Here is a 24,820-nt window from a genome sequence, read left to right on the forward strand (position 1 = left end):
TATTGCATATACTATTATCGCGATATCGATAATTTTATAATATATTGTCCAACATCTCAATATGTTTAAAAAGACGTGGCATATCAATGTATGGCACTGGTTTACACAAAAACACACACCCACACGCGTGGCACCAGCCAACTCCCACCACCTGACCCCTGGATGGTTGAATGGCAGAGCTATTCATGCGACTGGAGTCCCCCACAGTGAACAGCACTCTCCGAGGGAACTTGAACTGAGACACAAATTACATTTTCTGCACAATTAAAGCAGTAGCGGGGCTAAGTGCGTAGAGAGAGACGGGCGCCCCTCTAGGCCCTGCCTCTCACTATAATGGCCATGTGATGAAGACGGCCCCCAGTTAATTAGCCTCTGAAAATACTCATTCTCGCCTCAGCACCGCTGATGGAAAAGCGTGCAGAAAGGCCACTCTATCTTATAACCTGGCGCAGACAGACATCTCTCAGCAGAGCTCTAATACAGTGATTATGAGGGGTGCTATCCAGCCTAAAAAACAAAAGCATGCTGGGATCCGCTATCTTGCTCTGCCATTTTAAGGGCAATTAGCTATATGCTTTATCGATGTTCATTTAGGACGATTAACACACCAGTTACTTTGAATTTTACTGCTCATAAGGTTTTATGGCACCGCCGAATGACGCTAGTATCATTGTATGACTGAACATGGCAGTGTTATTTCAAATATATGGAGTGTTATGATGAAAGAAATTTCACCTGCACAGAAAGTTGTGCATATTAAGACGAAAAACTTCATTTTTGACTTGTGTGATGTATTTAAAATCAATTATATGAATACATTAACGTATATAAATTGTCAAATGCTGTAAAATAATTTTAAAACCATGAAAAAAAATCACAAATAGGGGCATCTTTACAAACTGGACGAACTCATTGTGTGATTTTGCGAGTCCAACTGTTCCTAAGATGCCATTTGCCAGCAGCTAGCTCTCTGCAATTCTCACATGGTCGCCCACTGAAGCTATGCAGGGCTGCGCACGGTCAGTACCTGGATGGGAGACCACGTGGGAAAGCTAGGTTGCTGCCGGAAGTGGTGTTAGTGAGGCCAGCAGGGGGTGCCCAACCTGCGGTCTGTGTGGGTCCTAATGCCCCAGTATAGTGACGGGGACGATATACTGCTCAGTGAGCTTTGTCTTTCAGATGAGACGTTAAACCGAGGTCCCGACCCTCTGTGGTTGTTAAAAATCCCAGGATTTCCTTTGAAAAAGAGTAGGGGTTTAACCCCGGCATCCTGGCCAAATCTGCCCACTGGCCTTTGTCCACCATGGCCTCCTAACCATCCCCATATTTCAATTGGTTTCATCTCTGTCTCCTCTCCACAAATTAGCTGGTGTGTGGTGTGCGGTCTGGCGCAAAATGGCTGCCGTCGCGTCATCCAGGTGGATGCTGCACACTGGTGGTGGATGAGGAGACCCCCCCCCCCCCCCCATTGTGTAAAGCGCTTTGAGTGCCCAGAAAAAGCGCTATATAAATGTAAGGAATTATTATTATTAAGATCAAAAACTGCAATTTTTACAAAAAGTTTGTGCATTTTCTCATGTAATCAAGGCATTTTTATATGATTAGTATTAGCTGTTTAAAAGCCATTGTTTTATTTGTCATTAGCTGTACGTGCATGTGTTGTAAACAGAGCACATTTTGACAACAAAGGCATAGCTAATTTAACTTTGGTGTATAAATATAAAAACTGATAATCAACTTATAGCCTTTCATGCTAAACTTTAACGTGTTTATAATTAAATACTGATTTTGTAGCGAGATGTATTTAGAATTTTCTATTACATTAATAAATGCCAGCTGAAAGTGATTCTTTGATTCAGATTTAAAATTAATAACAAACATTTTAAATCTAACAAACTAACTTGCTAATTAAAAAAAAAGGTCATTTCAATCTCTGATTAGAATCATAACTAACTAATACAAAGTTCTGGCATTACTACACTCACTGGCCACTTTATTAGGTACACCTTACTAGTACCGAGTTGGACCCCCTTTTGCCTTCAGAACTGCCTTAATCTTTCGTGGCATTAATTCAACAAGGTACTGCAAGTATTCCTTAGAGATTTTGGTCCATGTTGACATGATAGCATCGTGCAGTTGCTGCAGATTTGTTGGATGCACATCTATTAATGCGAATCGCCTATTCAACCACATTCCAAAGATGCTCTATTGGATTGAGATCTGGTGATTGTGGATGCCATTTGATTATAGTGAACTCATTGTCATGTCTGAGATGATTCACTATATCTTTATGTCAAGTTGTTGATGCCAAATTCTAATCCTACCATCCAAATTACAAAGCAGAAATCAAGACTCATCAGACCAGGCAACATTTTTCCAATCTTTTATTGTCCACATTTGGAGCCTGTGCTAATTGTAGCCGCAGTTTCCTGTTCTTAGCCGACAGGAGTGGCACCTGGTATGGTCTTCTGCTGCTGTAGCCCATCCGCCTCAAGGTTCGTCATGTTGTGCATTCAGAGATGCTCTTCTGCATACCTCAGTTGTAACGAGTGGTTATTTGAGTTACTGTTGCTTTTCTATCAGCTCGAACCAGTCTGGCCATTCTCCTCTGACCTCTGGCATCAACAAGGCATTTGCACCCACAGACTGCCGCTCATTGGAATTTTTCTCTTTTTCAGACCATTCTCTGTAAACCCAAGAGATGATTGTGCGTGAAAGTCCCAGTAGATCAGCAGTTTCTGAAATACTCAGACCAGCCAGTCTGGCAACAACAACCATGCCACGTTCAAAGTCACATAGATCACCTTTCTTCAGATTGTCCTGACTATGTCTGCATGCCTAAATGCATTGAGTTGCTGCCATGTGATTGGATTAGAAATTTGCGTTAATGAGTAGTTGGACAGGTGTACCTAATAAAGTGGCAGGTGAATGTATATATGCAAGTAAAAGCTCATAAGTCATGCAAAATCTGCTCCTTCGTCATCAACTATATGGCGGAGGTGATTGGTTGCCATCACCTAAACAGCTTATGAGCTTGCTCCTCAGCATTTTAAATTGCTTCAGTGTTGCTTTACGCTAGGAATACATACGCACCACATTTTTTTAGGATGAAGAGGTGTCACGCATGAAAGTGGGGAGCGGGAGGGTGGGTGTTGGTATGGTGGATGGTGGAGGGGTGTCCCAGATGAAAGTGAGCGGGGCAGGGGTGTCGCGGACGACAGTGAAGAGGGTTGGGGAGTAGCGGATGAAAGTGAAAGTGAAGAGCGGACGGGAGAGAAGGGCGGTTGAGGAGGGGGATCAGTAAAATGAGGTGCCGGATCAACTTTCAGAGGTGTCGGATCCGGCATGTTTCATAACAAATTAAGCCCTGCTGGGAATATATTGACACTAGCAAGTCTCCGCACTTGCTCTGCCATAATAATCAAAGCAGCAGCATAACAGATCTACTGTATGCCTCCGAAGACCAAACACATCCACATTGCCATACATATTTATTACCAAACTAAAGCTCTAAGAGAGTTGTCAACAACCAACTTACTAACAATATTAGTAAATTTACCTCCTTTATATACTTCTTTACTATTTACTACTTTGGCAGAAAAAATAAGTAAAGTGTTTCTCCATGAGTAAAGGTTTGAGTTTTGATCTTCATGTGGCCACATAGATACAGAGAGAAAGAGAGAGTAAGTGTTTGTGTACGTAAGGGTATGTGTTTGTGACCTATCTGTGTGAAGGTCCTGCAAGCTGTCATTAAGAATAAACCTCATCTACTGCCCTCTGGCAACCACACATGCATTGAGATGCAGAGATTGTAAAAAGAAGGGCCACGACCACATCAAAAAAAAAAAAAAAAAGCACAGAAGACTTTTGCTCTGCCGGTACGCTTTTAAAAATAGTCCTGAATGCAGAAGTATATTTAACTTGGCTTGGGGTCTTAATCCTCAGGTTTCAGCTACAGGAGAATTTTCTGCATCTCTGGAGACTGTAAAATGAAAAAAGAAAAAAAAAAGTTCATGGTTTTATACTGCAGTTCTTTTGAAATGAAAATTTCCCTTCTGCACACAAGGAATAGTTCACCCAAAAAATGAAAATTCTGTCATCATTTACTCACCCTTGTGACGTACCAAAAGGTTCTGCATGACTTTCTTCGTAGAGCACAAAAGGAGATGTTAGGCAGCTCTTTTCCATACATTGAAAGTGCGGATGATGCAAAAGGATCCAAGCTCCAAAAGTACTGTAAAATAAGTTCAAAGGACTCCCAAACTATATTCCAAGTCTTCTGATGTCAGATGATAGCTTTGTGTAAGGAACTAACTAAAACCAAATTCAATTGTTTGTTTTAAATGATTTCCTCCATCACGACACAAAGACATCAATGGCACCAAATGATAGTTGACATACATTTTAGTGAATATCCACTTAAATCCAGTCCCACGCAATATCTACAATACTCAATACATAAAACTAGATTTATTTGTCTTTTTGGAGCTTAAAACTGTAATTTATACCATCTTAAAGGGATAGTTCACCCAAAAATGAAAATTTACTCACTATTTGACTTTCCCTTTTCTTTTAAACACATTGGACAAATGTTAGAAACCTGCAACCATTGGCTTCTATAATCAAAACAAATACCATGTCAATGCTAACTGACTTTTAACATTCTTTAAAATATCTTCCTTTGTGTTCAACAGAAGGAAGAGTCTCAAATAGGTTGGTGACAAGTGCAGGGTAAGCAAATGATGACAGATTTTTTAGATTTGGGTAAACTGTCCCTTTAAGGCAAGATAGTACTAGCATAAACACTTCTGAGTTCTGACATAAATGTACTAAAAATCGATTTGCATTTCCTTTGGGTTATAAAAAAAGTTCCATACATGCAGATCTAGAAAAGTACTAAAAATAGTCTATTATGCATTTCTTTAATCTTACCCAGTCCTATCGACAGAATGTGTAATACATATCCATTTATTAGGTAAACCTTACTATTACCAGGTTGGACCTACTTTTGCCTTCAGAACAGCCTTAATCCTTCATGGCATAGATTCAACAATGCACTGGAAATACTTCTGAGATTTTGGTCCATATTCACAAGATAGTAACCTGCCGTGGCTGGAGATTGTTGGCTCCACATCCATGATGCACATCTCCTGTTCCACTACATCCCAAAGGCGCTCGTTTGGATTGAGATCTGGTGACTTTGGAGGCCATTTGGGTACAGTGAACTCATTGTCATTTTAAAGAAACCAGTCTGAGATGATTCAGACTTTATGACATGACGAGTTATCCTGCTGGAAGTAGCCATCAGAAGATGGGTACATTGTGGTCATAAAGAGATGGGCATGGTCAGCAATAATACGCAGGTAGGCTGTGGTGTTGACACGATGCTCAATGGGTACTAATGGTCCCAAATTGTGCCAAGAAAATATCCCCCACACTGTTACACCCCCACCGCCAGCCTAAACAGTTGATACAGACACTTAAATCACCTTTCTTCTCGATTCTGATGCTCGGTTTGAACTGCAGCAGATTGTCTTGACCATGTCTATATGCACTGTGTCGCAGCCATATGATTGTCCAATGATCTTTTGGACAGGTGTACCTAATAAAGTGGCCAGTGAGTGAATATATTCATCTGCAGATTTAAATTACAGTATGTACAGTTTAGGTAGCAGTGTTCTAAAAATTAGATTCTTGAGTCTCAACTTGTTTTTTTTTTCTTTCAAATTCACTTAGAAATCATGAAGAATTTGCTGATCATGGTTTTACTTGAAAAACATAAAATAAAGACAGTTTAATAAAAATAAAATAAAATAAAAAATGAGCCGGGAATACAAAAACCTGCCTAGCTTCTGGTTTGGAACACAATAGTAGAGTAAACAATGTCTCTGTCAGAAAGCCAATCCTATAATTCAAATTAGTGGACAAACAAACTCATGTTTTCACCACTTTTCAATTGAGAATAGTCTATTGTATTGACAAAAAAAAAATCTGTCTTGATCATTTGGGCACTGTGACAAGTCTGCGGTTTCATTTTTCCTCCTTTCACTATAAAAATAAGTGCACACGGCCCTTCTACACACAACAGACCAGACAAAACACAGCAGCTGCACTCATCAGGACACATATTTGCAACAGGCAGACACCTCTGAAGATCCTGCAATCTGGACTCACGGTTCACAGACGCCATTCATCTTTATTCACCTCGAGAAGAACCAGCAGCGGCGCCTCCTTTGTCTTATTCTAATTCCCCTTTATAGCAGCTTGTCCATTTTGTCCCCCCCTCACCTTTTGTCTCCTGCCGAGGTCAGAAACAATCCAGTCATACAGAGCATCTAATAAACACAGCCTTGTCGTGATACATGGCTCATAATGTTACGGAAGATTTAGTCAGGCCCGTCCACCAAGGGAACGAGAGCAAATGCGAGTCCCAAACCGAGAGCAGTCGCCTCAGGCTTTATACTTTCTACAGTTGTTATTATTGCATCTCATTGGATTCTTCCCATGAGGAAAATCACAACGACTGAGATAGTGAGCGGAATATTATTTTGCAACAGGATATACAGTATAAGTGTGAGGTTTATGAGATCAGATGTCCACAGGGCATCCACACAGTAAAAAATCTATATATTTATAGTATTTATAACGAAGAAAAAATGGCAGTACTTGTATAGGCTTTTCAGGATATTCACACATTTGGAGGGTTCATAAATGTTAATTTACTTTATTGTTATTCGCTTTTGATGTGAACTTAAAATGTTGAGTTGAAAATGAGTCAAACTACTAAAGTCAAGATTGGTGCTAACAATCTTAAAGTCTCAAGAAAAAAAAAAAAGATTTGTCAACAAAATAAACAACAGAACTTGACAGTCAAAATGCAGTCGCAATGCATCTTGTGACCAAAAATAAATAAATAAATAAATAAATAAATAATAGCCCAACCCCCCAAAAATCAAGGTAGAAATAATAATAATAATAATAATAATAATAATAATAATAATAATAATGATGATAAAAACAGACGGCAGCAGCAATATGCGCTGTCACTTTAATGGTTTCTCTTTCACATGTCTTGATTCTCAACTCGTTTGTTTATTACACAAATGAGGGTTAATATGAATAATCACTAAACACTGCGTTTTGACACATATTTGACCATTAAAGCGCCTACATTAAGATGACTTCAGATGCGTGAGCTCTGCTCGTCTCTGAGCGCACAGTGTGCGAATGAGACCGAATGCTGACTGAATGTTGTGTGTGTGCCGCACACACACAGCTGCGGCATGCGTTCTCATTCACATGTTTAAAACAATGATTCGAACAATGAATGATGCGCATCCGGTGCTGCAAAAGTTACATTACAGTACATGCTTTTGGTCATTTTCACGTAAAACTGAGTTTTGCAGAGCAACAAATGTGTACAACTGAAAAGGGACGGTACATTATGCAATAATCATTTATCTCGATTAAAGCTTTTTCACATTAATTAGAAGCCGAAATCGAATTTTCGATTAATTGCACAGCCCTAGCCAGGAACCATGTTTCTAACTACAGCTCCAGAGGTGCTGTTGCAAGTGTACAAGTTTGCGATGCAGTTTGCGAATCTTCGTTGGAACCACGGATTTGAGAAATGCCAAATCAATGAACTATGTTTGTAACAATGGAACTCGCAACCTTAGTTGGCTAACAATAGTTTTTGTAAACGCACCCCAGGAGGCAGAACACAATGAATGCTTTGTAATAAAGAAAGTCAAATTGCACAAAAAAAAAATCTGCAAAACTGTGAGACAGCGAAACAAACCACATTATAGCAAGGGACCACTGTATAGCAAATATAAGCAGCTCTTAATCATTTTCAGGGTAGTCAAATCGTATTTAGGTACAGAAATTAAAAAATCAAATAAAAAATAACACTGCAAAAACTTTACTTTTTAAATAGTTACAAGTGGTAAGATTTATTGTGCCCGGTTGCTTTAAACTCTCTTAGGGCTTAAAACGTGCAAGTGATAAACTTTTACTAAACTATATAATAATATAATCCCAATATAATATATAATCGTAAATTATATAATTCTAACTCAACATTGCAGATCATGTAATGTGACTACTACGGATGTGCACATTGCGATATTGATACTGTAACGATATATTGTGCAGGTCTAATTTATATTATTTTCATGACAGGACAAACAGTACAAATACAGAATAGCATGCAAGGTTTGAGATCGCATGTTCAAGCACATTTACTGTACACACAGCAGTGCAGGTTTCTGGCACTCGGGAGTAAAGTGCCGTCATTTTGGGACCAAAAGCATCCAGTGTTACTACACAGCAATGAGACAAGAAGCCTCTCCAGACAGGTACTGTAACAAGATCGGAGAAAGAGCGAGAGAGGGAAGGAAAGGTTAGGAGGAAAGCGCAGTAAGGAGGAAGAAATATCTGTGAAGTATGGATTCGGGAAATTGGAATGGCGTTCACACACTGCCGGGGCAAAATGGCTCGACGGCAGGGGGAGGAAATTGTTTATGAAGCTTTCTGTCGCCGAATCTAAACTCTGCACTCAGAGAGAAGAGACGGAAAGGAGAAAATTGGATAGGAAAGCTTCCTGTAGAGTTGGGCGAAGAGCAAAATAGGGTAAGATTGGAGGAGAGAGAGGGTAACAGACAGAAAGAGAGAGAGAGAGAGAGAGAGAGAGAGAGAGAGAGAGAGAGAGAGGAAAAAAGAGAAAGCGATAGATGAGCTCTGATCCAGGATCAGAAACAGAGCATCACTCTCCTCACGAATAAGGTCTCTACTCCAAGAATAGAGCTGATAACAAATTCATATTTCGTTCTGCCATCTCCAGCGATACACATTACACACAGCGATGTAATGATGATTATGACAATAATTCAAACACTTAAGCATTCACCCGGGGTTTATGACTCCATCATTTACGGTCATAACATTACATAAAAAGCCAATTCTGTGCTATTGAGCTGTTTTGCAATTCGGTTCAAGCACATTAGAGCTGAGACAATGAAAATGTTTCTGTTCAACATGTGGAAAGTATTGACAGGTCTCAGCACCCCTCACTCATTTCAATGACTGTGTTGCTGTGAAGTGATGCTAAAAGGTTATGTGACTAGCTATAAATCAGTAACAACCATAGGAGTTTCACATTTTTGCCTGGGGGTGGGAATGGGGGCACCTACAAGTAGAGCACAAGCATTTTTTTTTTGACACAGCATATACCATGCACTTTCAATTATTTATAGATTATATCTTTTTTTTTTTCTTCAGTGGGATTAGCTTGGGGCTTCCTTATGTAAAAATACTAATTTTCAAGTATTTTTACAGCTCAATATGTGTGGGAACCCTTCTAATAAAGGTCATTACTGACATTATTAGCTTTATAGTGCATTACTATGTATATCCGCTGTTTTCAAAGAACAGATAGCGTTTTCTTTTCATCTGTTTTAACATCTTTAATATTCTGCTGTGATGCAAGATTGACTAAAGTGCAATTGGGACATTTCACTGCTGAAATTCTAAAGCTTTGACTGTGTCTAGAATGACAGCATTAAAGTTCGCATATAAGGGCTTATTAAAGAATGGATGCTATGTTCGTCACAAAAAAAAAAAAAAAGCATCACATGCTATGCTCAGGGCCATTGAATCGGTTAAAAATTGCCTGTCCAATTCAGCCAGTGCCTCGATTGCCATGTCAGTATTAACGGCAGTAGAATAAATATCAGAAAGGTCAGAAGGCCTCCAGACTTTTACTTGTGTATGTAATTAAAAAAATTACAAAAATATGTTTATTTTTCAGACTTAAGCAGAACAGAACAAGAAGAGAGTGTGAAAATGTAGATGTTTTATCCTTAGTTAAGAAAAAAACCTGATGATAACAATCCAAATCCAATAGTTACAGGTTTCTAACTCCACCATCGCCAGTCTCAACCCCAGGTGAAAAAGGAAGAGGGTTGAGCGTGGGGCTAGCAACTCAGCCTCATAAAACTTCAACCGCTATAGAAACGCCAAAATGAGAATAGCCTTCTTTCGACCAGTAGAACCCTCATAGGCACATGGAATGTCAGGCACCATACAGGCTCTCAGATAGAACCCTGAAGGGAAAAGGAAGAGAGGCCGTCCAAGAAAGACCTGGCGATGCGACCTCGAGGCAGGCATCACAGGGATGGGTTACACCTGGAGACAAGTAGAAAAAATGGCTCAGAACAGATACCTCTGGAGATCGACATGTGGCGGCCCATATCCCGGAAGGGGTGGAGGGCAAAAGTAATGTAATGTAATGTGTATTCAGACCCCGTAGTTTTTCACGATCACTGAATCCAGCGCAAAATCCTGCAAAATTCTTAATTAAAAGCAAAATAATCGCAAAAATGTAAATAATCTCATTAAACAACCAATTCCAAACATATAATCAAAATATTTTTATTTCAGTTTGCAAATGACTCATTGATGTTGCATACGCAGCGCACGTGATGTATTGGAGTGTCTCTCGAAAAATGACATGTCTCCTGCGCACTCACAGTCATTACATGACGGTGGAAGGAGGGGTGGGGGGAGTTCTCTCGCAGCCTGTGCAGTAAGCAGACGCGGATGAAACGCAAGAGATTTACATGTGAAGCCAATGCAAAGATGCGATTAGACGTCCTGTGGCGCAAATTGACCGTTTTGTGGGTTTGATGAAAAAAGCTTCAGACTGAAAAAGGTGTGAGCAATGGAACAGACAGAAAAGCAAGCAGCTTACAATGATGGAGATGGAATCCAAGATGATAGACGCTGGACGTCCGAATTGTAGGACAATATTTGTTCGTTACATGTACGGCTGGTATTATGATGTTCATCATAAAATCGATAAATGAGATTTTCCTGTCAACGAGAGAAAACGGATGAGTTTTACGGTAATCAGTGTTTTAGGTGTATTACAGTAGAGGAGGCCCTAACGCAAGTCCTGAGTGAGGTACACGTCAGATTCTCCGGTGAGTAAAATCTGAGAGAGAGAAAAAGTTTGTGCTGAGTTATACAGCCTTCCTTTGGCTTAATCCCTACCATTTTAGAACTTTTCTTGACAAGAGACCAAAATACAGAAGCTTTATTTTATGATTTGTGTCATTGTCATCGTGTCAGATTGCACACCAAACATATGGTACATATTATTACATTTATAATTTATATATATATATATATATATATATATATATATATATATATATATATATATATATATATATATATATATATACATATATATACATATATATATATATATATATATATATATATATATATATATATATATATATATATATATATATATATACACACACACACAATAGCTAGAGTTTAGGAGGCCACTGACAAAAAAATGACAGACTTTGTGGTGGTAATTCCCAGAAATTTGCAGACAATTTTTGCGAAATAAATAAATAAATAAATAAATGAATAAATAAAAAAAAAATATATATATAAATATATATATATATATATATATATATATATATATATATATATATATATATATATATATATATATATATATATATTTTTTTTTTTTTTTTTTCGCAAAAATTGTCTGCAAATTTCTGGGAATTATCATACATAAATGTAATAATATTTACCATATGTTAGGTGTGCAATCTGACACGATGACAATGACACAAATCATAAAATAAAGCTTCTGTATTTTGGTCTCTTGTCAATATATATATATTACAATTGTTATATATATATATATACAATTGTTCTGTTTATGCTACAGCTACCACACCTTCAAGGCATTGTTTAGGTCAGGGGTGCTAAACCCTGTTCCTGGAGATTTACCTTCCTGCAGAGTTTAGTTCCTACCCTGATCAAACACACCTGAACCAATTAATTACGACCCTAACACCACTTGATAATTACAGGCAGGTGTGTTTAATCAGGGTTGCAACTGACATCTGCAGGAAGGTAGATCTCCAGGAACAGGGTTGGCCACCCCTGGTTTAGGTGCACTACTCCTGTTTGTAGTTCTACATTCTTGATTATTACTTGCTGGATTGAATTGATATTTACCTGTTGTGATATTTATCATAATGATATTTAATTGCAATGTGGTTAACACGTGACTGAAACTACTTTAGCTGTAGATAACTGCACGTTAAAAATGTTTTTTAGCCAATCAAAAGAAACCCGTAATGGTTAATCAACATTTTTCTGTGCTAAAAATGTTTCCATTCTTTCTACTTGTCTCCTAACCCTAACGAAGAGGCAAAAACCTCCTGACATGAAGCAAAGTAATAGCTCATAATAATATGCGTTAGCTACCTCTTCAAAAATTTTTTGAAAAAAGCATTTTGATTGGTGGATTAGTGGTTGATCTCCATTGGTTCCTCGAGATCACACAAAATCAAGGCTCTAGTAACTGTTACTATGGTTACTGTTAATGTTTGAGGGTAGCGCCTATTTCAAACTGTGATCAAAACTGACTGGCACTACCACTGCATTAAACGATTTTATTGCACATCTTCCAGCCAATCAGAATCAAGAATTTCAACATACCATGAACAAACTGATTTTAAGCAATGGGAATATATAAAACATAATTAAAAGCACTTAACAGCATGTTAACACAATTATCTAATCACATGAAAGCAAATCAATGCATGCAGACATGATCAAGACATGCTGAAGCAACAGCTTTATGCTATTGATCAGGGGTACCCAAACTTGGTCCTAGAGGGCCGGTGTTCTGCAGATTTTAGCTCTTTCTCTACACACCTGCCAGGATGTTTCTAGCAAGCCTAGAAAGAGCTTTATTAGCTAATCCAGGTGTGTCTGACTGGGGTTGGGACTAAATTATGCGGGGACACCGGGACCGAGTATGGGCCCTCCTGTATTAGATCATTCCTCAACAATTTTGCAAAACCCATGAAGAATAAAGGCAGTTTTGAAGGCAAAAACAGTACAAACATGGCTCAAGCAAGGTGTTGCTAATAAAGTGGCCGCCTAGTGCATGTATAACACAAATTTAAACATTATAAGACTCTCCAACATATCAAACTATTAGCGAAATAATTTAACACTTCAATAATGTAGAGATGTAATTTCTCGCACAGTCTGGTTTATGTATCTGCATATCATAGAGTCTGTTTCAACTATTATTACTGGGATTGATGCGTGTTGCTTTGACGTGTTCTCATAAACCCACAGGCAGCATAATTTCATATGAGCGTATACATCTAAAGCAACGACAATGCAGGCAGCTTTCCCCCAACCTCTTTGCTGATTTATTATTCCGTGCATTCTTTGGATTGAACTATTTTATGCATGAATTATTAAATCAAAGGAGGCGGAAAATGTAACAGTATAATCATTCCCAATATTTCCCCCCATGTATATGAAATACATTTATGTAATTTTACGGCTTTCACCGATACCACGCACACACCTTTTGTGCACAAATATGACAAGATTTTTGGTGACACTGCTTTTTGGCAGTCATAGCCATAGGTTGAATTGAACTTGAAGCAGCTGTGTCAGCATAATATATATATATGTATACTGTAAATAATATAAAACTGCTGAAACTGACTAGTTTGGACCTCTTATCACTATTTATTCAGTCTTTGATTAATCATTTTTCTGCTGATCCATCAGCTTTATAAACCTTTGACACTCTGAGTGACCTTACTGCAACCTGAGCGAAGTGTTGCTAGGTGAGCAAAAACAGAAAAATGAGGTTTGATCCAGAATCTGTTCGAGTCGCAGGTACCAAGAAATCTGAATCATGTTTGTTAATCCTTCTCTCATGGCTGCTGTTGTGAGCAACCATTCTCAAACTTAAAAGCCCTTCTTAGGCTTTTATCTTTCATGTAGTGTAGTGTAATGTTGCAGTTTCAGAATAAAAGGGTCTACAAAGTTGCACAGATCAAAGTCTGAGATAAACAAGAGTTTTTGTCTTTCTAGAAGAAACAACCAATTCTGAATTGCCTGAAAGAGTTGTCGATAATTCCAGACTTACTTCCTAAACAAGCCTACGTTGGATTTCATTGACTGAGGGTGGGACAAAAAATGCATCGTTCACAACCAAACACTAGGCCTGGAAGATTTAGATCATGTTGTCGACATGTGAAGCAAACAGTACCTGGCAACATTGACAGCGGAAGTTATAGAAAGGAAGGGAATGTGGCTATTCTTATAATTAATTTAAAGAGTTTTTAAGCAAATTTAAAAAAACAAACGCATTAATCTCTTGAACAGCTATTGTAATTATATCTCATTTGAGAGAAAGGGCCCCCTGGTGGTTCGGAGGTACTAAGTATATAGGAAGGATCGGCACTGTGTAAGTGTTACATAGAAGGATAAAAGACGAGAAATCCAGGAAAACATTTAAATGGGATGATAGCAATATAGAATGGTAAAATATGATTGAATCCCAGGAAGAAAAAAAATGGAAGGATTGACAGATATGATGTAAAGACAACGCTGTTTTCTTTTCTGTGAAAGCAAATCCACTTTGCATAGACTTCCAAAATATGTAAACTTGAGCTTGAACAATATGGTGAAACCAACACCATTGTCATTGTTCAAATCAGTATATATTGTACTGCAGAGGAATCATTTCAGAGCTGAAGTGCAGACATGCTAATTAGTGCTTCATTTCCAACCAATCACAACAGATCGAGCCTTCTGACCAGAAGCAGAGTAGAATTATGGATTTAGAGGTCAGATTGAATTAATTTATTTCCTTAAAATTCTAGACAAAATACCCATAATGAGAATGTGAAAAAAAGTTTTTTTGAAATTTTTGCAAATTTATTAAAAAATAAACATGAAAAATCACATGTACAGTACATCAGTATTTACAACCTTTGCTCAATATTTTGCTGATGCACCTTTGGCAGCAATTACAGCCTCAAGTCTTCATGAATAATGCCACACGCTTGGCACACATGTCTTTGGGAAGTCTTGCCCATTCCTCTTTGCATTACCTCTCAAGCTCTATCAGGTCGGATGGGAAGCGATGGTGTACAGCCATTTTCAGATCTCTCCAGAGATGTTCTGTAGGATTTAGGTCTGGGCTCTGGCTGGGCCACTCAAGGGCATTCACAGAGTTGTTGTGAAGCCACTCCATTGATATTTTGGTTGTATGCTTTGGGTCATTGTACTGCTGGAAGATGAACCATCACCCCAGTCTAAGATCAAGAGGACTCTGAAGTTTGGTTTGAAGTTTTTGCACTCTGATTTCCCTTCAGGATGTCCCTGTACACTGCTGCATTCATCTTTCCTTCTATCCTGACGAGTCTTCCAGTTTTTGCTGCTGAAAAACATCCCTACAGCATGATGCTGCCACCACCATGCTTCACTGTAAGGATGGTTTTAGCCTGGTGATGAGCGGTGCCTGGTTTTCTCCAAACGTAACGCCTGGTATTTACTCTAAAATTTTGAACTTTAATCTCATTAGAGCAAGAATTTTGTTTCTTATGGTCTGAGAGTCCTTCAGATGCCCTTTGGCAAATTTCAGGCGGAGAATGGCTTCCGTCTGGCCACTTTACCATACAGGCCTGATTGGTGGATTGCTGCACAGATGGTTGTCCTTCTGTAAGGTTCTCCTCTCTCCACAGAGAAACGTTGGTTATTGATCACCTCCCTGCCTAAGGCCCTTCTCGATCACCAGATCACTCAGCTTAGATGGCCGGCCAGGTCTAGGAAGAGTCCTGGTGGTTCCAAACATCTAATAGTTTCTGATGCACTGTATATATTAGACCAATTTATTGTCAATTCATTACAAAATTAGCAACCAAAGAAGTACACTTGTGTTGTGTTAACAGACTTGAATGCTACTTGAATCTCTTAATGTTCCTGGAAGCCACATGTATTACAGGTGAGTCCCATTAAGAAACTCTTGGTTTAGATGATCTGAAGGTGTTTTGGCCAATCACCGGAGTAATTATTTAGCCGAGTCCATATTTAGCCTCAGCCATTGGCCCCTGCCACTCAGGGCTCCACTTTTAATTTCCCTGCGTGTGTAGTGTCTCCAGTTACCGTGATGGATCTGGGCTCAAGCGAATGTGTCACCAGACATCCATCAGACTCTCACACAAAATACACCGGGTCACATTCCCTTCTGTCTCTCACACACACTTACTTACACATTGAACGGCAAAACAGGCCTTGGTGCAAGTCAAGTCAAGTCAGCAGAAAAGTTGCATTGAAAGAAAAGATTTTAGTCTCATAATAAACTACCGAAAGTGATTAGTATGGTAAAAAAGGTGAAGCATGATGTATTGGCGGGCATATAGGTATTGGCTAATATGCGATTATTTATAACAAGACATCTGTCGATCAATGGATTTCTGCTGGTTGATCCACTTCAAATGTGCGCTGCAGGCCATGAGGATTTTGGCAAGAGTTTATGATAGAAGGACAAACTGTTGGCAGTGTAGGAGAAAGAAAAAAATTAGGAATTTGGGGTAAAGAAAGATTTTCTTCCAGTTTTCTTATTTTCTGTACTTTCAAATTTGATGTGAGTAAATTGGGACACCGAATCAAATTCAGTCTCAATACATTAAATGTACACAAGTGCAAGAAATAAATTACAAGCTGCAGTTCATACAATAGCCATTTGTGTCACGAATAATCCCACAATTCTACTCATACCACCATTTATATAATATAATGATGTTGTCTTCGGCCCTGTCCACACAAACACAGATATTTTAAAAACCGTAGCTTTTTCCACATTACTTGTGTACATGTGGACAAGGCATTATTGTGCATACACACCAAAGGTAGCGAGGAGCGGTGGAACGTGTCTTTGCCAGTGTTATTATCGAGAATTGTTGAAATAAAGTCAACTATATGGTAATAAGCTAAGACGCAGTTCAGCAGCAACCTATCGGAATGTAGAAGTACATTGTGAGGATAGCAGAGAAAACTGTAAGCTTTGGTACAAACCACAGTTGTTCTCAAGTGTTTGATTATTGCTGAGGTAGACTTCCAAGTATTTATGCATGTCCCAGCTTTCTTACAGGGACATAAATAAAACAAAAGTTGCTGATGTGCATTAATGTTCATTCATTCATTCATTTTCTTGTCAGCTTAGTCCCTTCATTAATCTGGGGTTGCCACAGCGGAATGAACCGGCATCTTATCCTGCACATTTTTATGCAGCGGATGCCCTTCCAGCGGCAACCCATCTCTGGGAAACATCCACACACACATTCACACACACACACTTATAAACTACGGACAATTTAGCCTGCCCAATTCACCTGTACCACATGTCTTTATACTGTGGGGGAAACCGGAGCACCCGGAAGAAACTCACATGAATGCAGGGAGAACATGCAAACTCCACACAGAAACGCCAACTGAGCCGAGGATCGAACCAGCGACCTAGTGACCTTCTTGCTGTAAGGCGACAGCACTACCTACTGCACCACTGCATCGCCTGCAATAATGTTGTATTATTAAAAATAAAAAAATAAAAACGGGAATCTCATGCTAACTATAGTAACAGTACAAATCAGTATTGCTGCTTCAGAATATTTCAGACATTTGGACATATTGGGCATATTGGGATAAGTGGAGGAAAGCCACACCACATGCAACAACTTTATCTTCCACAGTTAATTGAATTTAATAAAAGACGTGCAACATTTTCACACTAGTAAGCACATTTTTTATGTGGGAATGCAAGTGATTTGCTGTTTTGCTGCAACGGCCCATTTAAACACAAGAACAATGTAACAAATTTTGACTCTTTCGCCCTTGGGGCTGTAAAGGCAGACATCAATGTCAGCAGGGAAGCCAGAGTAAACTTTGACGCTCTCTGCGGCTGCGGTGTGAAGGAATAGTTAGGGCATGTGTCCACCAAAGTGTTTTTTTCTGTAAGCTGAGCAAATGTTTTCAGTTTTTGTCAATGGAAGCACTAAATTATTTTAGAATCCACTGCAGAGACTTCTGCATTTTCTTAATGCCCCGACAGCTAGAGAAGCACGCACAGCTAAGCGTTTTTACTCTGCCATTTATAGCTTAGCAAAAACACTTCGGAGGACACACGCTCTTAAAGTCAAAATTCAATATACAATAAAAATTGGTACCATTTACTCAGTCGCATCTTATTTCAAACCTATAAATCTTTCCATCTTCCATTGTACATAAATTATTTAAAAAATAAATAAGTAAATAAACATTTGGTTGAAATTGAGTGATTAAATAATAATAACTTTAATTTTTGATAACTATTTCTGTTAAAAACTTGAGCAGCAACCGACTTTTTCTTCCATAATGTGAAATATATTTCAGTCTAACTGATTATCAAAAACATTATGGGAAAGACCTGGATTTATGTATTGTTTACTGACTGGCTTTCAATATGTAGGCGTTCTATTTAAAATTTGAATGTAAAAGCATTATATCACTAAAGAAGTACCACATTTCATCACTAAAGGATGTTAAACCTGGACAATGAACAACGTATACAGATGAGTTGTTCACCAAAATAAGCGTTTAGAAAACAGACAGTTCATGTCAACTTTAAAAGCCTAGAAAACAGACTGGGTGTCATGCATTGTTCTATCCAACTATATTTATATTAATCGAAGAGCTTTGAAAGGGGTCTTCAGAGAGTTAACTATGCCTCAGGCTTTACATTGGTTAAAGAAGAATCTCCTTGTGCACGCTCCCTCTTCTTCATGCCTAACATGCTCTTGATCATTGTGGCAGAAATAATTAACTGTTTTTAATTGTCATTAGATCGGCCGCCAAAAGAACATTAATTGTCCTGCGAGAGGCGAAGCAACATCTTGCAGTTCATGTGTGCTTTTGTATGTTACAAGGCTGTGGTATTTGAAAGTCAAGTCAAAAGCTTAAAATAGGTGTAAAACTACATGTTGCTAATAGTGAAAACCAAACTGACACAATGCAGGGATCATGGGAAAATAAAAAAAACAAAAAAATTAAAAATAAAAACATGGCAGGCAGAAAGGGGTTAACAGCAGGCATCTCTGTATCGAAAATCATTGATCTTTTAACACTAATTAAAGCACAGCTGGGTCTGTTCAATTAATCAGGGGAAAGCCAGGAGCCTCAGCATTTGAAATAGTGCATCTCAGTACACTCTCAAAGACTGATAGCAAGCGAGAGAGAGAGAGAGAGAGAGAGAGAGAGAGAGATGGAGGGAGTGTGAAAAGAGGTAGAAACGGACACCTTGAGTCTGATTAGTGTTTTTTTACAGATCTCCTTTAAAACTTTTTACTTTCGTTTTACGTGCGGAGACTTTACGCGACAGAAATGATAACTTTTAAAACACAGTTTTGAGCTTCTCGTAACTTTCTACACTAGTAAAAAATCCAAGGTTGTTCTAGAGTACCTGGAGCTTTTAAACCATTTTGGAGTTGTTGTTCCTTTTTTCCCCTTGTCTTTGTGTTCAGCTGGAAGCACAGAATCTTTTTTTCTTCCTCAAAAATCCCAAAGCATACCCATAATATCTCAATTTCTCCCATAACAGCAATGACCAGATGTAGTGTGCAAATGTCATTTTCTGAGATGTTTCATCTAGAAAAGAAGACTAACCTTACTTTGAAAACAAACACATGAAAAACATTCAAATCTAAACATGACTGAGATTTCGCGTTGAATAAAGCGGTGGTCACACTCGACTTTTCTCCTCATAGACTTCCATTCATACGCGTGTAAATGTGTCAGACAACAAACAAAAACTTGTGCGAAAAATTTTGCTGTTTGCTGCGTTGCAAAGTTCAAGCTTGGTGAACTCTGACCTGCCAAATCGCATCACTTGACTGCATGAGACCAATCAAGGAACAAAACATGACCTCTCTGGACAGAAATGTAAAATATGGACCAGTCGCTCGCTTTTAAATGTCTAAATATCTTGTTTAATCCCGCCCCTTTTCGCAGCACCGTACAACATAATTTTGCAAGCTTAAACTCTAATGTGACTGCGGTATAAGCCCTAAACTAAATGAACTGATTTGTAAATGCTAATCATGTTTCAGTCTATTTTTACTGACAAGAGTGATCAAGTTCTTTGTTTACTCTTATCGTAAAGATTGCTGACATAAGTTTGCATATTGTGATGATCAGGTAAAAAACTACTAAAGAGACAACATTGAAAGAAAGACAACATTGAATTTTGTTTGATAGTCCCGTTTTTAGAATGAATCCACAAAAATGTCTTACTGTAAGCATATGAATTAGCATCAGCAAGCCATAAACCGAGCCTAAATCCCTGGTAAAGTCTAGATAGGATACAGCTGCGGATACGCGCATCAATATAGCGCCATTTTTGTAACACTGTATAACAAGAATTAATATTTTTACAGTACTTTGTCAGTTGGGTTTAGGTGGGGGTAGGGGTTAATGAAATTAGGACTGCAACTAACATTTATTTTAATAATCGATTAATTTTTGATTATTTTTTGATAAAATGATGAAACAGATAAAAAAGCTTATCCCTAACAATAATAATAATAATAATAATAATAATAATAATAATAATAATAATAATACAATTAAGTAGTTTTATCCTGTTTTCAATCCAAACATATAAACATTTTTAAAACAAGATACATAACTAGATATGAAAGATTCATAACTATAGTTACACATGAAATAGCATTAGAAATTATGTCATGTTTTCTGAAAAAAAAAAAATCCACCTTAAAATTAAGCGATTGTTTGCTTAAAACAAGCAAAAATATTTGCCAATGGGGTAAGAAAAATAATCTTAAGGAGATATAATCTCAAAGAGAAGTTTTTTGCTTCACCTAATTTTCTCATGCAAATTGTCTAGTCTTGATTTAAGAATTTTTTTTTACACATCTGGACTGGAAACAAGACAAAATGACTAAAAAAAGAAAGTTTTTTTTTTTTTTTTTTTTGCCGTGCAGCTATACTTGACAAAAAATGGAAAAATAAATTATCCAAAAAAGGCAAGTGAATAAAAACGGTGTCTTTAATCTTGCAATGCAGGTAACTCTACCACTGCTGCTTTACTACTGTTGTTAACCGTTTCACTTGTAAGTTTAAAAGATTCTATCCGGAACCAGAAGTCGTTTTTTTTTAGGTGACCATTATTTTAGAACATTTACCCTTTAATGTTTTCATGGTGATGTTTCATATTTGTCACGTGACACACCGCAGCCACAATAGCGCTGTTTGACAAATGTATCCCTTTAATTTCTTTTTTTCCGTTTTAATTCAACTTATTCACACGCTTGCTCATCATGTCGTCAACTACCTGATATTCCAATTCACATAAACATGTAGGTGATTATCATCTATAACGCGAGATGCTTCATTCATAAAAGCAGAACACGCAGGATTCAGCACGTAAATTCATCAGAAACTCCCCAAAACATACAAGTGGACTTAGAGAAGAATATATTCAACTTTGTAGTCACTATGTGTATGTCATATGAGTACAACACATCTGCAAATTATATTTGAATGGATTCTTAGACTTCTTTGTTTACAAACTCTAAATGTATTATTTTATTAGTACTTGTGTGTTTTTACATGCCTAAAACGCTGAATAATTGTGATTACGCAGCCAGCCGATGCACCAAAGTTCAGTTTAAATTTTTCAGTTTTACTCTAAGGGTAAACTTGTCATGCTTGTCAAGCTGGATAACAAGTATACACCAGCACCAGGGACTTCAGGGTCCTCACTTCAAAATAGAACAAAAGTAGGATTCCTTAGTGATTTACCTTGCTGTTGAACTTCCTTTCTCCTTATCCCTGTCTATGAGGCGCCGAACTCTGTATCAGTCCGTGAGAGAGACTGTGTTCACTTCATGCTGAGCTAAAGTGTGTTGTTGTAATAATCAAACATCTCTGCGTCGCACGACACATCAAATCAATTATAAAAATTGTTAGCAACTCTTTTAGTAATCGATTTTTTTTATTTTTTTTGTTGTTGCTGCCATAAATAAAATATATTAAATGGGAAATTTACTAAACAATATAAATAATTCTTGTTAACTTCCAGTCTCAACCATATCTGATCTACCAACAACCAAAATCCCTTGGGCTAGGTAAATCATTTTACTTGGTGGCCATATTTAAAAAACCCTATAGGGCAGTATGCTTAGGCATTCTGTTTGATGGAGAAACGTACAAATTGTACAAATATGCTTGCCAAGCTTACGATTAAATAAAATTTTAGCCATCCCTAATAAAATAAAACAACAACTGTCTCTTTAATTTATTCCAAAAGTTGAAATTACACAAAATCTGCAGAAACTAAAATCTGGTACGAGCCCCTCCCCCAGAGAATCGTCAGTCTATAGTGATCACTGATTGGCTCCTGTACTAGAAGGCGGGGCTTCATTCGCCATATTGTTATTCTTTTCCCCATTCAAAAGTATACGAATTTTACAATGTCTTTTGTATTTTATTATTTTGAAGGTTTATGATTCTACAACATTTAATAATAACATTACTGTAATGTAACTTCGTAACATTAAGTTTATGTTAATGTAACGACAAATTTAAAATATAAATGTTTGTTGCATTATAAATGTCTTTGCAGTAATTCCTCAATTATAAAACACAACTTTACAGAATAAGAATCATAATTTCTTGAAAATGTTTCTTTTCAATCAAATAATATCCTTTAGAAAAGCTATATCAAGTTTAGTGGGCGCAAGAATTTTGCATACATTCACCAAATCCCAAATTCTTGATACAGAATTCCATGTGTGCTTTTTGAGGGCCGAGTGCGGTTAATAACATCAAACACCAATCATAGTTCCAGCAGGTCTCCACAACCTGAGGGGCAGAGCCCGTATGGAGGAAGCCCTCGGCTACCAGTAGTCTTGATCAATAATGCATCTGCTGAGATGTGAAGGTAGGCCTTCTCTTATCGTCTCTGCCAGGCCACAGCCCGCATCCTCTCGTTCCCACATAAAGCTTTAATCTAGGGATCCATCCCATTGCCGCATGAGGAAATGGACCCACACGTTTACTCATTCCACCCATCGCTACTTTCATTTCCCTCCCCGCCACAAGTTCATTTCAGCCAAATCCTTGCATCCTGCCATCTATATTGAATCTCACCCCATGCGTCGGCACATACGTATGTTGTCATAGCTACACTGTCGACTCGTTTTCCAGCGCCTCCCTGAGTTACGTTGACAGTAAATTTGATGTTCAGGGCTACGCTTGATTTGAAATGTCATTGAATCTTCCAGAGTTTTTATGAAGATGCCTGTGCAAATACCAGCACTCGAATGCAGTATTGCCGCTTAGGAATTCTTCAAATCCAGAGCGCTTCACCATTGGAGAATTGGACGCAGTGAAGACATCACACTGGAGATGAGATTTCCACAAAGTTGTTCAGAGAGAAAAAGACAGAAAGGAAGAAGACGAAAAAAAAAGTGTAGGCACACTTCAGTCTTTATATAATCAAACTAAATATATCTCAAAATCCTCTTTTTATTTCTCATTGGAGATTCAGAAAGAGCGCTAAGTTTATTTGTGGCTGCTGAATGAAATGACCTACGGGACAGGAGCCGGAGGCTGATGCTGTACATCCGCATGGATCTTTATGATGGAGTGGGCACGCTGGAAACGACTTAATATAGGAACACAATGGGAAAACTTAAGAATCTGACTCAATCATTTACGGTGCTGAATTATGCATTTATATTTTTTAAAGGGATCGTATCATAATTCCTACCCTGAGGTCCACTTAAAAGGTTAGTCAGGGTTTATTGCACTAAAAACCATATGCATATCACTTTCCACCATCTTCATGAACTTTAGAAAGGCTGTACTATTCATCTTTTAATTTATCCATACATACATCTCTTCATACTTTCTTTGAAATTCAACAATAAACAATATCCAAGTGTTTTTCAGAAATTTAGTTTAGTTCTCTTGGTTTGTTTGGTCCAGATAAAAAAAAGAAGAAATTAGTAGGTCTACATTTTGTCCCGATTCAGGCATTCATCAATTTGTAAGCCAAATGTAGTTGTTCCCAAAACAATCGGGCCTCTTCAGATATTCACACACTGGCCACTTTATTATGTACTGTCCAGCTGCTCATTAAACTAATTTCTAATCAACCAATAACATGGCAGCAACTCAATGCATTTAGGCATGTAGACATGATCAAGACAATCTGTTGTAGTTCAAACTAAGCATCAGAATGGGGAAGAAAGGTGATTTAAGTGGCTTTGAATGTGGCATGGTTGTTGGTGCCATACAGTCTGGTCTGAGTATTTCAGAAACTGCTGATCTACTGGGATTTTCACACACAACCATCTCAGTTTACAAAGAATGGTCAGAAAAAGAGAAAATATCCCATGAGCGGCAGTTCTGTTAGTGCAATGCCTCGTTAATGCCAGAGGTCAGATTAGAATGGCCAGACTGGTTCGAGCTGAGAGAAAGGCATCTGTAACTCAAATAACCACTCGTTACAATTGAGGTATGCAGAAGAGCATTTCTGAACGCACAACATGTCGAACCTTGAGAAGGATGGGCTAAAGCAGCAGAAGACTACAACAGATGCTAATGCTGTCAGCTAAGAACAGGAAGTTTGAGGCTAAAATTCATACAGGCTCACCAAAATTGAACAATAGAAGATTGGGAAAAACATTGCCTGGTCTGATGAGTCTCGATTTCTTCTGTGACATTTGCATGGTAGGGGCAGCAACACCATAAAAGCATGGATCCATCTTGTCTTGTATCAACGGTTCAGACTGCTGGTAGTGGTGTAATGGTGTTCTTGGCATGCTTTGTGCCCATTAGTACCAATTGATCATTGTTTCAACACCACAGCCTACCTGAGTATTGTTGCTGACCA

At 38.0% G+C, this 24,820-nt stretch overlaps 1 long non-coding RNA gene across 5 annotated transcripts in view; it reads right to left on the reverse strand.

Moving 5' to 3' along the window:
• LOC141379814 (uncharacterized) overlaps nucleotides 1-24,820 on the reverse strand; it is a 127,463-nt gene that overhangs the window by 90,213 nt on the left and 12,430 nt on the right. For 3 of the 5 annotated variants that reach the window (XR_015520065.1, XR_015520063.1, XR_015520064.1), the window contains exon 3: nucleotides 9,986-10,188. The exons of 1 other annotated variant lie outside the window; for it this stretch is intronic. This is a non-coding gene — a long non-coding RNA (uncharacterized LOC141379814). Of the gene's footprint in view, nucleotides 1-2,734; nucleotides 3,983-4,111; nucleotides 4,235-9,985; nucleotides 10,189-24,820 lie in introns of those variants that run through there. One more of the 5 variants, XR_015520062.1, reaches the window with a different exon arrangement.

This window comes from Danio rerio, chromosome 21, assembly GCF_052040795.2.
Source record: "Danio rerio strain M-AB ecotype USA chromosome 21, GRCz13ab, whole genome shotgun sequence".
In the NCBI taxonomy this organism is placed as follows: Eukaryota; Metazoa; Chordata; class Actinopteri; order Cypriniformes; family Danionidae; genus Danio; species Danio rerio.